This window comes from Rhipicephalus microplus, chromosome 4 (genome assembly GCF_043290135.1).
Source record: "Rhipicephalus microplus isolate Deutch F79 chromosome 4, USDA_Rmic, whole genome shotgun sequence".
Lineage (NCBI taxonomy): Eukaryota > Metazoa > Arthropoda > Arachnida > Ixodida > Ixodidae > Rhipicephalus > Rhipicephalus microplus.
This window is the reverse complement of record NC_134703.1, coordinates 230,195,393-230,211,390: the sequence shown is the minus strand read 5'-3', so window position 1 is coordinate 230,211,390 and position 15,998 is coordinate 230,195,393.

Below are 15,998 nucleotides of genomic sequence, written 5' to 3'. Positions count from 1 at the left end.
GTGGTTCGAGCCCACCCTGTGGTGGAGCGGGGCTTTTTTTTCTTTGCGCTGATAGCTTTGAAGATATGTTCTGATGGTGGTGAGAGTAGAGCAAGACTGTCCCCGTGGCGCATTGGGTTAGCGCGATCGGCTGTTAAACTAAAGGTTGGAGGTTCGAGCCCACCCGGTGGTGGTGCGGTGCTTTTTTGTCTTTGGGCTGATAGCTTTGAAGATATGTTCTGATGGCGGTGAGAGTGGAGCAGGACTGTCTCCCTGGCGCAATTGGCTAGCGCGATCGGCTGTTAACCAAATGGTTGGAGGTTCGAGCACACCCGGTGGTGGTGCGGCGCTTTTTTTTCTTTGCGCTGATAGCTTTGAAGATATGTTCTGATGGTGGTGAGGGTGGAGCAAGACTGTCCCTGTGGCGCAATTGGCTAGCGCGATCGGCTGTTAACCGAAAGGTTGGAGGTTCGAGCCCACCCGGTGGTGGTGCGGCGCTTTTTATTCTTTGCGCTTGTAGCTTTGAAGATATGTTCTGATGGTGTTGAGAGTGGAGCAAGACTGTCTCTGTGGCGCAATTGGCTAGCGCGATCGGCTGTTAACCAAAAGGTTGGAGTTTCGAGCCCACCCGGTGGTGGTGCGGCGCTTTTTTGCGCTGATAGTTTGAAGATATGTTCTGATGGTGGTGAGAGTGCAGCAGGACTGTCTTTGTGGCGCAATTGGCTAGCGCGATCGGCTGTTAACCGAAAGGTTGGAGGTTCAAGCCCACCCGGTGGTGGTGCGGTGCTTTTTTTCTTTGGGCCGATAGCTTTGAAGATATGTTCTGATGGTGGTGAGAGTGGAGCAGGACTGTCTCCGTGGCGCAATTGCCTTGCGCGATCGGCTGTTAACCGAAAGGTTGGAGGTTCGAGCCCACCCGTTGGTGGTGCGGCGTTTATTTTTCTTTGTGCTGATAGCTTTGAAGATATGTACTGATGGTGGTGAGAGTGGAGCAAGACTGTCCACGTGGCGCAATGGGCTAGCGCGATCGGCTGTTAACCGAAAGGTTGGAGTTTCGAGCCCTCCCGGGAGTGGTGTGCTGCTTTTTTCTTTGCACTAATAGCTTTGAAGATATGTTCTGATGCTGGTGAGAGTGGAGCAGGACTGTCTCCGTGGCGCAATTGGCTAGCGCGATCGGCTGTTAACCGAAAGGTTGGATTTCCGAGCCCACCCAGTGGTGGTGCGGCGCTTTTTTTCTTTGCGCTAATAGCTTTGAAGATATGTTCTGATGGTGTTGAGATTGGAGCAAGGCTGTCTCCGTGGCGCAATGGGCTAGCGCGATCAGCTGTTAACCGAAAGGTTGGAGTTTCGAATCCTCCCAGGAGTGGTGTGTTGCTTTTTTCTTTGTGGTAATAGCTTTGAAGATATGTTCTGAAGGTGGTGAGAGTGGAGCAGGACTGTCTCCATGGCGCAATTGGCTAGCGCGATCGGCTGTTAACCGAAAGGTTGGAGTTTCGAGCCCACCCGGTGGTGGTGCGGCGCTTTTTTCTCTTTGTGCTGATAGCTTTGAAGATATGTTCTGATGGTGGTGAGAGTGGAGCAGGACTGTCTCTGTGGCGCAATTGGCTAACGCGATTGGCTGTTAACCGAAAGGTTGGAGGTTCGAGCCCACCCGGTGGTGGTGCGGCGCTTTTTTTCTTTGCGCTTGTAGCTTTGAAGATATGTTCTGATGGTGTTGAGAGTGGAGCAAGACTGTCTCCGTGGCGCAATTGGCTAGCGCGATCGGCTGTTAACCGAAAGGTTGGAGGTTCGAGCCCACCCGGTGGTGGTGCGGCGCTTTTTTTTCTTTGCGCTGATAGCTTTGAAGATATGTTCTGATGGTGGTGAGAGTGGAGCAAGACTGTCCCCGTGGCGCATTGGGTTAGCGCGATCGGCTGTTAACCGAAAGGTTGGAGGTTCGAGCCAACCCGGTGGTGGCGCGGCGCTTTTTTTCTTTGCGCTAATAGCTTTGAAGATATGTTCTGATGGTGGTGAGAGTGGAGCAGGACTGTCTCCGTGGCGCAATTGGCTTGCGCGATCGGCTGTTAACCAAAAGGTTGGAGGTTCGAGCCCTCCCAGGAGTGGTGTGTTGCTTTTTTCTTTGTGGTAATAACTTTGAAGATATGTTCTGATGGTGGTGAGAGTGGAGCAGGACTGTCTCCATGGCGCAATTGGCTAGCGCGATCGGCTGTTAACCGAAAGGTTGGAGTTTCGAGCCTACCCGGTGGTGGTGCGGCGCTTTTTTTTCTTTGTGCTGATAGCTTTGAAGATATGTTCTGGTGGTGGTGAGAGTGGAGCAGGACTGTCTCCGTGGCGCAATTGGCTAGCGCGATTGGCTGTTAAACGAAAGGTTGGAGGTTCGAGCCCACCCGGTGGTGGTGCGGTGCTTTTTTTTTCTTTGGGCTGATAGCTTTGAAGATATGTTCTGATGGTGGTGAGAGTGGAGCAGGACTGTCTCCCTGGCGCAATTGGCTAGCGCGATCGGCTGTTAACCGAAAGGTTGGAGGTTCGAGCACACCCGGTGGTGGTGCGGCGCTTTTTTTTCTTTGCGCTGATAGCTTTGAAGATATATTCTGATGGTGGTGAGGGTGGAGCAAGACTGTCCCCGTGGCGCAATTGGCTAGCGCGATCGGCTGTTAACCGAAAGGTTGGAGGTTCGAGCCCACCCGGTGGTGGTGCGGTGCTTTTTTTCTTTGGGCCGATAGCTTTGAAGATATGTTCTGATGGTGTTGAGAGTGGAGCAAGACTGTCTCCGTGGCGCAATTGGCTAGCGCGATCGGCTGTTAACCGAAAGGTTGGAGGTTCGAGCCCACCCGGTGGTGGTGCGGCGCTTTTTTTTCTTTGCGCTGATAGCTTTGAAGATATGTTCTGATGGTGGTGAGAGTGGAGCAAGACTGTCCCCGTGGCGCATTGGGTTAGCGCGATCGGCTGTTAACCGAAAGGTTGGAGGTTCGAGCCAACCCGGTGGTGGCGCGGCGCTTTTTTTCTTTGCGCTAATAGCTTTGAAGATATGTTCTGATGGTGGTGAGAGTGGAGCAGGACTGTCTCCGTGGCGCAATTGGCTTGCGCGATCGGCTGTTAACCAAAAGGTTGGAGGTTCGAGCCCTCCCAGGAGTGGTGTGTTGCTTTTTTCTTTGTGGTAATAACTTTGAAGATATGTTCTGATGGTGGTGAGAGTGGAGCAGGACTGTCTCCATGGCGCAATTGGCTAGCGCGATCGGCTGTTAACCGAAAGGTTGGAGTTTCGAGCCTACCCGGTGGTGGTGCGGCGCTTTTTTTTCTTTGTGCTGATAGCTTTGAAGATATGTTCTGGTGGTGGTGAGAGTGGAGCAGGACTGTCTCCGTGGCGCAATTGGCTAGCGCGATTGGCTGTTAAACGAAAGGTTGGAGGTTCGAGCCCACCCGGTGGTGGTGCGGTGCTTTTTTTTTCTTTGGGCTGATAGCTTTGAAGATATGTTCTGATGGTGGTGAGAGTGGAGCAGGACTGTCTCCCTGGCGCAATTGGCTAGCGCGATCGGCTGTTAACCGAAAGGTTGGAGGTTCGAGCACACCCGGTGGTGGTGCGGCGCTTTTTTTTCTTTGCGCTGATAGCTTTGAAGATATATTCTGATGGTGGTGAGGGTGCAGCAAGACTGTCCCCGTGGCGCAATTGGCTAGCGCGATCGGCTGTTAACCGAAAGGTTGGAGGTTCGAGCCCACCCGGTGGTGGTGCGGTGCTTTTTTTCTTTGGGCCGATAGCTTTGAAGATATGTTCTGATGGTGGTGAGAGTGGAGCAGGACTGTCTCCGTGGCGCAATTGCCTTGCGCGATCGGCTGTTAACCGAAAGGTTGGAGGTTCGAGCCCACCCGGTGGTGGTGTGGCGTTTTTTTTTCTTTGTGCTGATAGCTTTGAAGATATGTACTGATGGTGGTGAGAGTGGAGCAAGACTGTCCCCGTGGCGCAATGGGCTAGCGCGATCGGCTGTTAACCGAAAGGTTGGAGTTTCGAGCCCTCCCGGGAGTGGTGTGCTGCTTTTTTCTTTGCACTAATAGCTTTGAAGATATGTTCTGATGGTGGTGAGAGTGGAGCAGGACTGTCTCCGTGGCGCAATTGGCTAGCGCGATCGGCTGTTAACCGAAAGGTTGGATGTTCGAGCCCACCCAGTGGTGGTGCGGCGCTTTTTTTCTTTGCGCTAATAGCTTTGAAGATATGTTCTGATGGTGTTGAGATTGGAGCAAGGCTGTCTCCGTGGCGCAATGGGCTAGCGCGATCAGCTGTTAACCGAAAGGTTGGAGTTTCGAGCCCTCCCAGGAGTGGTGTGTTGCTTTTTTCTTTGTGGTAATAGCTTTGAAGATATGTTCTGACGGTGGTGAGAGTGGAGCAGGACTGTCTCCATGGTGCAATTAGCTAGCGCGATCGGCTGTTAACCGAAAGGTTGGAGTTTCGAGCCCACCCGGTGGTTGTGCGGCGCTTTTTTCTCTTTGTGCTGATAGCTTTGAAGATATGTTCTGATGGTGGTGAGAGTGGAGCAGGACTGTCTCTGTGGCGCAATTGGCTAACGCGATTGGCTGTTAACCGAAAGGTTGGAGGTTCGAGCCCACCCGGTGGTGGTGCGGCGCTTTTTTTTCTTTGCGCTTGTAGCTTTGAAGATATGTTCTGATGGTGTTGAGAGTGGAGCAAGGCTGTCTCCGTGGCGCAATTGGCTAGCGCGATCGGCTGTTAACCGAAAGGTTGGAGGTTCGAGCCCACCCGGTGGTGGTGCGGCGCTTTTTTTTCTTTGCGCTGATAGCTTTGAAGATATGTTCTGATGGTGGTGAGAGTGGAGCAAGACTGTCCCCGTGGCGCATTGGGTTAGCGCGATCGGCTGTTAACCGAAAGGTTGGAGGTTCGAGCCCACCCGGTGGTGGCGCGGCGCTTTTTTTCTTTGCGCTAATAGCTTTGAAGATATGTTCTGATGGTGGTGAGAGTGGAGCAGGACTGTCTCCATGGCGCAATTGGCTTGCGCGATCGGCTGTTAACCAAAAGGTTGGAGGTTCGAGCCCTCCCAGGAGTGGTGTGTTGCTTTTTTCTTTGTGGTAATAACTTTGAAGATATGTTCTGATGGTGGTGAGAGTGGAGCAGGACTGTCTCCATGGCGCAATTGGCTAGCGCGATCGGCTGTTAACCGAAAGGTTGGAGTTTCGAGCCTACCCGGTGGTGGTGCGGCGCTTTTTTTTCTTTGTGCTGATAGCTTTGAAGATATGTTCTGGTGGTGGTGAGAGTGGAGCAGGACTGTCTCCGTGGCGCAATTGGCTAGCGCGATTGGCTGTTAAACGAAAGGTTGGAGGTTCGAGCCCACCCGGTGGTGGTGCGGTGCTTTTTTTTTCTTTGGGCTGATAGCTTTGAAGATATGTTCTGATGGTGGTGAGAGTGGAGCAGGACTGTCTCCCTGGCGCAATTGGCTAGCGCGATCGGCTGTTAACCGAAAGGTTGGAGGTTCGAGCACACCCGGTGGTGGTGCGGCGCTTTTTTTTCTTTGCGCTGATAGCTTTGAAGATATATTCTGATGGTGGTGAGGGTGGAGCAAGACTGTCCCCGTGGCGCAATTGGCTAGCGCGATCGGCTGTTAACCGAAAGGTTGGAGGTTCGAGCCCACCCGGTGGTGGTGCGGTGCTTTTTTTCTTTGGGCCGATAGCTTTGAAGATATGTTCTGATGGTGTTGAGAGTGGAGCAAGACTGTCTCCGTGGAGCAATTGGCTAGCGCGATCGGCTGTTAACCGAAAGGTTGGAGGTTCGAGCCCACCCGGTGGTGGTGCGGCGCTTTTTTTTCTTTGCGCTGATAGCTTTGAAGATATGTTCTGATGGTGGTGAGAGTGGAGCAAGACTGTCCCCGTGGCGCATTGGGTTAGCGCGATCGGCTGTTAACCGAAAGGTTGGAGGTTCGAGCCAACCCGGTGGTGGCGCGGCGCTTTTTTTCTTTGCGCTAATAGCTTTGAAGATATGTTCTGATGGTGGTGAGAGTGGAGCAGGACTGTCTCCGTGGCGCAATTGGCTTGCGCGATCGGCTGTTAACCAAAAGGTTGGAGGTTCGAGCCCTCCCAGGAGTGGTGTGTTGCTTTTTTCTTTGTGGTAATAACTTTGAAGATATGTTCTGATGGTGGTGAGAGTGGAGCAGGACTGTCTCCATGGCGCAATTGGCTAGCGCGATCGGCTGTTAACCGAAAGGTTGGAGTTTCGAGCCTACCCGGTGGTGGTGCGGCGCTTTTTTTTCTTTGTGCTGATAGCTTTGAAGATATGTTCTGGTGGTGGTGAGAGTGGAGCAGGACTGTCTCCGTGGCGCAATTGGCTAGCGCGATTGGCTGTTAAACGAAAGGTTGGAGGTTCGAGCCCACCCGGTGGTGGTGCGGTGCTTTTTTTTTCTTTGGGCTGATAGCTTTGAAGATATGTTCTGATGGTGGTGAGAGTGGAGCAGGACTGTCTCCCTGGCGCAATTGGCTAGCGCGATCGGCTGTTAACCGAAAGGTTGGAGGTTCGAGCACACCCGGTGGTGGTGCGGCGCTTTTTTTTCTTTGCGCTGATAGCTTTGAAGATATATTCTGATGGTGGTGAGGGTGGAGCAAGACTGTCCCCGTGGCGCAATTGGCTAGCGCGATCGGCTGTTAACCGAAAGGTTGGAGGTTCGAGCCCACCCGGTCGTGGTGCGGTGCTTTTTTTCTTTGGGCCGATAGCTTTGAAGATATGTTCTGATGGTGGTGAGATTGGAGCAGGACTGTCTCCGTGGCGCAATTGCCTTGCGCGATCGGCTGTTAACCGAAAGGTTGGAGGTTCGAGCCCACCCGGTGGTGGTGTGGCGTTTTTTTTTCTTTGTGCTGATAGCTTTGAAGATATGTACTGATGGTGGTGAGAGTGGAGCAAGACTGTCCCCGTGGCGCAATGGGCTAGCGCGATCGGCTGTTAACCGAAAGGTTGGAGTTTCGAGCCCTCCCGGGAGTGGTGTGCTGCTTTTTTCTTTGCACTAATAGCTTTGAAGATATGTTCTGATGGTGGTGAGAGTGGAGCAGGACTGTCTCCGTGGCGCAATTGGCTAGCGCGATCGGCTGTTAACCGAAAGGTTGGATGTTCGAGCCCACCCAGTGGTGGTGCGGCGCTTTTTTTCTTTGCGCTAATAGCTTTGAAGATATGTTCTGATGGTGTTGAGATTGGAGCAAGGCTGTCTCCGTGGCGCAATGGGCTAGCGCGATCAGCTGTTAACCGAAAGGTTGGAGTTTCGAGCCCTCCCAGGAGTGGTGTGTTGCTTTTTTCTTTGTGGTAATAGCTTTGAAGATATGTTCTGACGGTGGTGAGAGTGGAGCAGGACTGTCTCCATGGTGCAATTGGCTAGCGCGATCGGCTGTTAACCGAAAGGTTGGAGTTTCGAGCCCACCCGGTGGTGGTGCGGCGCTTTTTTCTCTTTGTGCTGATAGCTTTGAAGATATGTTCTGATGGTGGTGAGAGTGGAGCAGGACTGTCTCTGTGGCGCAATTGGCTAACGCGATTGGCTGTTAACCGAAAGGTTGGAGGTTCGAGCCCACCCGGTGGTGGTGCGGCGCTTTTTTTTCTTTGCGCTTGTAGCTTTGAAGATATGTTCTGATGGTGTTGAGAGTGGAGCAAGGCTGTCTCCGTGGCGCAATTGGCTAGCGCGATCGGCTGTTAACCGAAAGGTTGGAGGTTCGAGCCCACCCGGTGGTGGTGCGGCGCTTTTTTTTCTTTGCGCTGATAGCTTTGAAGATATGTTCTGATGGTGGTGAGAGTGGAGCAAGACTGTCCCCGTGGCGCATTGGGTTAGCGCGATCGGCTGTTAACCGAAAGGTTGGAGGTTCGAGCCCACCCGGTGGTGGCGCGGCGCTTTTTTTCTTTGCGCTAATAGCTTTGAAGATATGTTCTGATGGTGGTGAGAGTGGAGCAGGACTGTCTCCATGGCGCAATTGGCTTGCGCGATCGGCTGTTAACCAAAAGGTTGGAGGTTCGAGCCCTCCCAGGAGTGGTGTGTTGCTTTTTTCTTTGTGGTAATAACTTTGAAGATATGTTCTGATGGTGGTGAGAGTGGAGCAGGACTGTCTCCATGGCGCAATTGGCTAGCGCGATCGGCTGTTAACCGAAAGGTTGGAGTTTCGAGCCTACCCGGTGGTGGTGCGGCGCTTTTTTTTCTTTGTGCTGATAGCTTTGAAGATATGTTCTGGTGGTGGTGAGAGTGGAGCAGGACTGTCTCCGTGGCGCAATTGGCTAGCGCGATTGGCTGTTAAACGAAAGGTTGGAGGTTCGAGCCCACCCGGTGGTGGTGCGGTGCTTTTTTTTCTTTGGGCTGATAGCTTTGAAGATATGTTCTGATGGTGGTGAGAGTGGAGCAGGACTGTCTCCCTGGCGCAATTGGCTAGCGCGATCGGCTGTTAACCGAAAGGTTGGAGGTTCGAGCACACCCGGTGGTGGTGCGGCGCTTTTTTTTCTTTGCGCTGATAGCTTTGAAGATATATTCTGATGGTGGTGAGGGTGGAGCAAGACTGTCCCCGTGGCGCAATTGGCTAGCGCGATCGGCTGTTAACCGAAAGGTTGGAGGTTCGAGCCCACCCGGTCGTGGTGCGGTGCTTTTTTTCTTTGCGCCGATAGCTTTGAAGATATGTTCTGATGGTGGTGAGAGTGGAGCAGGACTGTCTCCGTGGCGCAATTGCCTTGCGCGATCGGCTGTTAACCGAAAGGTTGGAGGTTCGAGCCCACCCGGTGGTGGTGCGGCGTTTTTTTTTCTTTGTGCTGATAGCTTTGAAGATATGTACTGATGGTGGTGAGAGTGGAGCAAGACTGTCCCCGTGGCGCAATGGGCTAGCGCGATCGGCTGTTAACCGAAAGGTTGGAGTTTCGAGCCCTCCCGGGAGTGGTGTGCTGCTTTTTTCTTTGCACTAATAGCTTTGAAGATATGTTCTGATGGTGGTGAGAGTGGAGCAGGACTGTCTCCGTGGCGCAATTGACTAGCGCGATCGGCTGTTAACCGAAAGGTTGGATGTTCGAGCCCACCCAGTGGTGGTGCGGCGCTTTTTTTCTTTGCGCTAATAGCTTTGAAGATATGTTCTGATGGTGTTGAGATTGGAGCAAGGCTGTCTCCGTGGCGCAATGGGCTAGCGCGATCAGCTGTTAACCGAAAGGTTGGAGTTTCGAGCCCTCCCAGGAGTGGTGTGTTGCTTTTTTCTTTGTGGTAATAGCTTTGAAGATATGTTCTGACGGTGGTGAGAGTGGAGCAGGACTGTCTCCGTGGCGCAATTGGCTAGCGCGATTGGCTGTTAACCGAAAGGTTGGAGGTTCGAGCCCACCCGGTGGTGGTGCGGTGCTTTTGTTTCTTTGGGCTGATGGCTTTGAAGATATGTTCTGATGGTGGTGAGAGTGGAGCAGGACTGTCTCCATGGCGCAATTGGCTAGCGCGATCGGCTGTTAACCGAAAGGTTGGAGTTTCGAGCCTTCCCGGTGGTGGTGCGGCGCTTTTTTTTCTTTGGGGTGACAGCTCTGAAGAAATGTTTTGAAGGTGGTGAGTGTGGAGCAGGACTGTCTCCGTGGTGCAATTGGCTTGCGCGATCGGTTGTTAACCGAAAGGTTGGAGGTTCGAGCCCACCCGATGATGGTGTGGCGCTTTTTTTTCTTTGTGCTGATAGCTTTGAAGATATGTTCTGATGGTGGTGAGAGTGAAGCAGGACTGTCTCCGTGGCGAATTGGCTAGCGCGATTGGCTGTTAACCGAAAGGCTGGAAGTTCGAGCCTACCCGGTGGTGGTGCGGTGCTTTTTTTCTTTGGGCTGATAGCTTTGAAGATATGTTCTGATGGTGTTGAGAGTGGAGCAAGACTGTCTCTGTGGCGCAATTGGCTAGCGCGATCGGCTGTTAACCAAAAGGCTGGAGTTTCGAGCCCACCCGGTGGTGGTGCGGCGCTTTTTTTTGCGCTGATAGTTTGAAGATAAGTTCTGATGGTGGTGAGAGTGCAGCAGGACTGTCTTCGTGGCGCAATTGGCTAGCGCGATCGGCTGTTAACCGAAAGGTTGGAGGTTCGAGCCCACCCGGTGGTGCTGCGGCTCTTTTTTTTCTTTGGGGTGATAGCTCTGAAGAAATGTTCTGACGGTGGTGAGAGTGGAGCACGACTGTCTCCGTGGGGCAATAGGCTAGCGCGATCGGCTGTTAACCGAAAGGTTGGAGGTTCGAGCCCACCCGGAGGTGGTGCGGCACTTTTTTTTTCTTTGGGCTGATAGCTTTGAAGATATGTTCTGATGGTGGTGAGAGTGGAGCACGACTGTCTCCGTGGCGCATTTGGCTAGCGCGATCGGCTGTTAACCGAAAGGTTGGAGGTTCGAGCCCACGCGGTGATGGTGTGCCGCTTTTTTTTCTTTGTGCTGATAGCTTTGAAGATATGTTTTGATGGTGGTGAGAGTGGAGCAGGACTGTCTCCGTGGCGCAATTGGCTAGCGCGATTACCTGTTGACCGAAAGGTTGGAGGTTCGAGCCCACCCGGTGGTGGTGCGGTGCTTTTTTTCTTTGGGCCGATAGCTTTGAAGTTATGTTCTGATGGTGGTGAGAGTGGAGCAGGACTGTCTCCGTGGCGCAATTGCCTTGCGCGATCGGCTGTTAACCGAAAGGTTGGAGGTTCGAGCCCACGCGGTGGTGGTGCGGCGTTTTTTTTCTTTGTGCTGATAGCTTTGAAGATATGTACTGATGGTGGTGAGAGTGGAGCAAGACTGTCCCCGTGGCGCAATGGGCTAGCGCGATCGGCTGTTAACCAAAAGGTTGGAGTTTCGAGCCCTCCCGGGATTGGTGTGCTGATTTTTTCTTTGCACTAATAGCTTTGAAGATATGTTCTGATGGTGGTGAGAGTGGAGCAGGACTGTCTCCGTGGCGCAATTGGCTAGCGCGATCGGCTGTTAACCGAAAGGTTGGATGTTCGAGCCCACCCGGTGGTGGTGCGGCGTTTTTTTTCTTTGCGCTAATAGCTTTGAAGATATGTTCTAATGGTGGTGAGAGTGCAGCAGGACTGTCTCCGTGGCGCAATTGGCCAGCGCGATCGGCTGTTAACCCAAAAGTTGGAGGTTCGAGCCCTCCCGGGAGTGGTGTGTTGCTTTTTTCTTTGCGCTGATAGCTTTGAAGATATGTTCTGATGGTGGTAAGAGTGGAGCACGACTGTCTCCGTGGCGCAATTGGCTAGTGCGATCGGCTGTTAACCGAAAGGTTGGAGGTTCGAGCCCACCCGGTGGTGGTGCGGCGCTTTTTTTTCAATGGGCTGATAGCTTTGAAGATATGTTCTGATGGGGGTGAGAAGGGAGCAAGACTGTCTCCGTGGCGCAATGGGCTAGCGCAATCGTCTGTTAACCGAAAGGTTGGAGGTTCGAGCCCACCCGGTGGTGGCGCGGCGCTTTCTATTCTTTGGGCTGATAGCTTTGAATATATGTTCTGATGGTGGTGAGAGTGAAGCAGGACTGTCTCCGTGGCGCAATTGGCTAGCGCGATCGGCTGTTAACCGAAAGGTTGGAGGTTCGAGCCCACCCGGTGGTGTTGCGGCGCTTTTTTTTCTTTGGGGTGATAGCTCTGAAGAAATGTTTTGAAGGTGGTGAGTGTGGAGCAGGACTGTCTCCATGGCGCAATTGGCTTGCGCGATCGGTTGTTAACCGAAAGGTTGGAGGTTCGAGCCCACCCGATGATGGTGTGGCGCTTTTTTTCTTTGTGCTGATAGCTTTGAAGATATGTCCTGATGGTGGTGAGAGTGAAGCAGGACTGTCTCCGTGGCGCCATTGGCTAGCGCGATTGGCTGTTAACCGAAAGGTTGGAAGTTCGAGCCCACCCGGTGGTGGTGCGGTGCTTTTTTTCTTTGGGCTGATAGCTTTGAAGATATGTTCTGATGGTGGTGAGAGTGGAGCAGGACTGTCTCCGTGGCGCAATTGGCTTGCGCAATCGGCTGTTAACCGAAAGGGTGGAGGTTCGAGCCCACCCGGTGGTGGTGCGGCGCATTTTTTTTCTTTGTGCTGATAGCTTTGAAGATATGTTCTGATGGTGGTGAGAGTGGAGCAAGACTGTCCTCGTGGCGCAATGGGCTAGCGCGATCGGCTGTAAACCGAAGGGTTGGAGTTTCGAGCCCTCCCGGGAATGGTGTGTTGCTTTTTACTTTGCACTAATAGCTTTGAAGATATGTTCTGATGGTGGTGAAAGTGGAGCAGGACTGTCTTCGTGGCGCGAATGGCTAGCGCGATCGGCTTTTAACCGAAAGGTTGGAGGTTCGAGCCCACCCGGTGGAGGTGCGGCGCTTTTTTTCTTTGCGCTAATAGCTTTGAAGATATGTTCTGATGGTGTTGAGAGTGGAGCAAGGCTATCTCCGTGGCGCAATGGGCTAGCGCGATCGGCTGTTAACCGAAAGGTTGGAGGTTCGAGCCCACCCGGTGGTGGTGCGGCGCTTTTTTTTTCTTTGTGCTGATAGCTTTGAAGATATGTTCTGATGGTGGTAAGAGTGGAGCACGACTGCCTCCGTGGCGCAATTGGCGAGTGCGATCAGCTGTTATCCGAAAGGTTGAAGGTTCGAGCCCACCCGGTGGTGGTGCGGCGCTTTTTTTTCTTTGGGCTGATAGCTTTGAAGATATGTTCTGATGGTGTTGAGAGTGGAGCAAGGCTATCTCCGTGGCGCAATGGGCTAGCGCGATCGCCTGTTAACCGAAAGGTTGGAGGTTCGAGCCCACCCGGTGGTGGTGCGGCGCTTTTTTTTTCTTTGTGCTGATAGCTTTGAAGATATGTTCTGATGGTGGTAAGAGTGGAGCAATACTGTCTCCGTGGCGCAATTGGCTAGCGCGATCGGCTGTTAACCGAAAGGTTGGTGGTTCGAGCCCACCCGGTGGTGGAGCGGGGCTTTTTTTTCTTTGCGCTGATAGCTTTGAAGATATGTTCTGATGGTGGTGAGAGTAGAGCAAGACTGTCCCCGTGGCGCATTGGGTTAGCGCGATCGGCTGTTAAACTAAAGGTTGGAGGTTCGAGCCCACCCGGTGGTGGTGCGGTGCTTTTTTGTCTTTGGGCTGATAGCTTTGAAGATATGTTCTGATGGCGGTGAGAGTGGAGCAGGACTGTCTCCCTGGCGCAATTGGCTAGCGCGATCGGCTGTTAACCAAATGGTTGGAGGTTCGAGCACACCCGGTGGTGGTGCGGCGCTTTTTTTTCTTTGCGCTGATAGCTTTGAAGATATGTTCTGATGGTGGTGAGGGTGGAGCAAGACTGTCCCTGTGGCGCAATTGGCTAGCGCGATCGGCTGTTAACCGAAAGGTTGGAGGTTCGAGCCCACCCGGTGGTGGTGCGGCGCTTTTTATTCTTTGCGCTTGTTGCTTTGAAGATATGTTCTGATGGTGTTGAGAGTGGAGCAAGACTGTCTCTGTGGCGCAATTGGCTAGCGCGATCGGCTGTTAACCAAAAGGTTGGAGTTTCGAGCCCACCCGGTGGTGGTGCGGCGCTTTTTTGCGCTGATAGTTTGAAGATATGTTCTGATGGTGGTGAGAGTGCAGCAGGACTGTCTTTGTGGCGCAATTGGCTAGCGCGATCGGCTGTTAACCGAAAGGTTGGAGGTTCAAGCCCACCCGGTGGTGGTGCGGTGCTTTTTTTCTTTGGGCCGATAGCTTTGAAGATATGTTCTGATGGTGGTGAGAGTGGAGCAGGACTGTCTCCGTGGCGCAATTGCCTTGCGCGATCGGCTGTTAACCGAAAGGTTGGAGGTTCGAGCCCACCCGTTGGTGGTGCGGCGTTTATTTTTCTTTGTGCTGATAGCTTTGAAGATATGTACTGATGGTGGTGAGAGTGGAGCAGGACTGTCTCCGTGGCGCAATTGCCTTGCGCGATCGGCTGTTAACCGAAAGGTTGGAGTTTCGAGCCCTCCCGGGAGTGGTGTGCTGCTTTTTTCTTTGCACTAATAGCTTTGAAGATATGTTCTGATGGTGGTGAGAGTGGAGCAGGACTGTCTCTGTGGCGCAATTGGCTAACGCGATTGGCTGTTAACCGAAAGGTTGGAGGTTCGAGCCCACCCGGTGGTGGTGCGGCGCTTTTTTTTCTTTGCGCTTGTAGCTTTGAAGATATGTTCTGATGGTGTTGAGAGTGGAGCAAGACTGTCTCCGTGGCGCAATTGGCTAGCGCGATCGGCTGTTAACCGAAAGGTTGGAGGTTCGAGCCCACCCGGTGGTGGTGCGGCGCTTTTTTTTCTTTGCGCTGATAGCTTTGAAGATATGTTCTGATGGTGGTGAGAGTGGAGCAAGACTGTCCCCGTGGCGCATTGGGTTAGCGCGATCGGCTGTTAACCGAAAGGTTGGAGGTTCGAGCCAACCCGGTGGTGGCGCGGCGCTTTTTTTCTTTGCGCTAATAGCTTTGAAGATATGTTCTGATGGTGGTGAGAGTGGAGCAGGACTGTCTCCGTGGCGCAATTGGCTTGCGCGATCGGCTGTTAACCAAAAGGTTGGAGGTTCGAGCCCTCCCAGGAGTGGTGTGTTGCTTTTTTCTTTGTGGTAATAACTTTGAAGATATGTTCTGATGGTGGTGAGAGTGGAGCAGGACTGTCTCCATGGCGCAATTGGCTAGCGCGATCGGCTGTTAACCGAAAGGTTGGAGTTTCGAGCCTACCCGGTGGTGGTGCGGCGCTTTTTTTTCTTTGTGCTGATAGCTTTGAAGATATGTTCTGGTGGTGGTGAGAGTGGAGCAGGACTGTCTCCGTGGCGCAATTGGCTAGCGCGATTGGCTGTTAAACGAAAGGTTGGAGGTTCGAGCCCACCCGGTGGTGGTGCGGTGCTTTTTTTTTCTTTGGGCTGATAGCTTTGAAGATATGTTCTGATGGTGGTGAGAGTGGAGCAGGACTGTCTCCCTGGCGCAATTGGCTAGCGCGATCGGCTGTTAACCGAAAGGTTGGAGGTTCGAGCACACCCGGTGGTGGTGCGGCGCTTTTTTTTCTTTGCGCTGATAGCTTTGAAGATATATTCTGATGGTGGTGAGGGTGGAGCAAGACTGTCCCCGTGGCGCAATTGGCTAGCGCGATCGGCTGTTAACCGAAAGGTTGGAGGTTCGAGCCCACCCGGTGGTGGTGCGGTGCTTTTTTTCTTTGGGCCGATAGCTTTGAAGATATGTTCTGATGGTGGTGAGAGTGGAGCAGGACTGTCTCCGTGGCGCAATTGCCTTGCGCGATCGGCTGTTAACCGAAAGGTTGGAGGTTCGAGCCCACCCGGTGGTGGTGCGGCGTTTTTTTTTCTTTGTGCTGATAGCTTTGAAGATATGTACTGATGGTGGTGAGAGTGGAGCAAGACTGTCCCCGTGGCGCAATGGGCTAGCGCGATCGGCTGTTAACCGAAAGGTTGGAGTTTCGAGCCCTCCCGGGAGTGGTGTGCTGCTTTTTTCTTTGCACTAATAGCTTTGAAGATATGTTCTGATGGTGGTGAGAGTGGAGCAGGACTGTCTCCGTGGCGCAATTGGCTAGCGCGATCGGCTGTTAACCGAAAGGTTGGATGTTCGAGCCCACCCAGTGGTGGTGCGGCGCTTTTTTTCTTTGCGCTAATAGCTTTGAAGATATGTTCTGATGGTGTTGAGATTGGAGCAAGGCTGTCTCCGTGGCGCAATGGGCTAGCGCGATCAGCTGTTAACCGAAAGGTTGGAGTTTCGAGCCCTCCCAGGAGTGGTGTGTTGCTTTTTTCTTTGTGGTAATAGCTTTGAAGATATGTTCTGACGGTGGTGAGAGTGGAGCAGGACTGTCTCCATGGTGCAATTGGCTAGCGCGATCGGCTGTTAACCGAAAGGTTGGAGTTTCGAGCCCACCCGGTGGTGGTGCGGCGCTTTTTTCTCTTTGTGCTGATAGCTTTGAAGATATGTTCTGATGGTGGTGAGAGTGGAGCAGGACTGTCTCTGTGGCGCAATTGGCTAACGCGATTGGCTGTTAACCGAAAGGTTGGAGGTTCGAGCCCACCCGGTGGTGGTGCGGCGCTTTTTTTTCTTTGCGCTTGTAGCTTTGAAGATATGTTCTGATGGTGTTGAGAGTGGAGC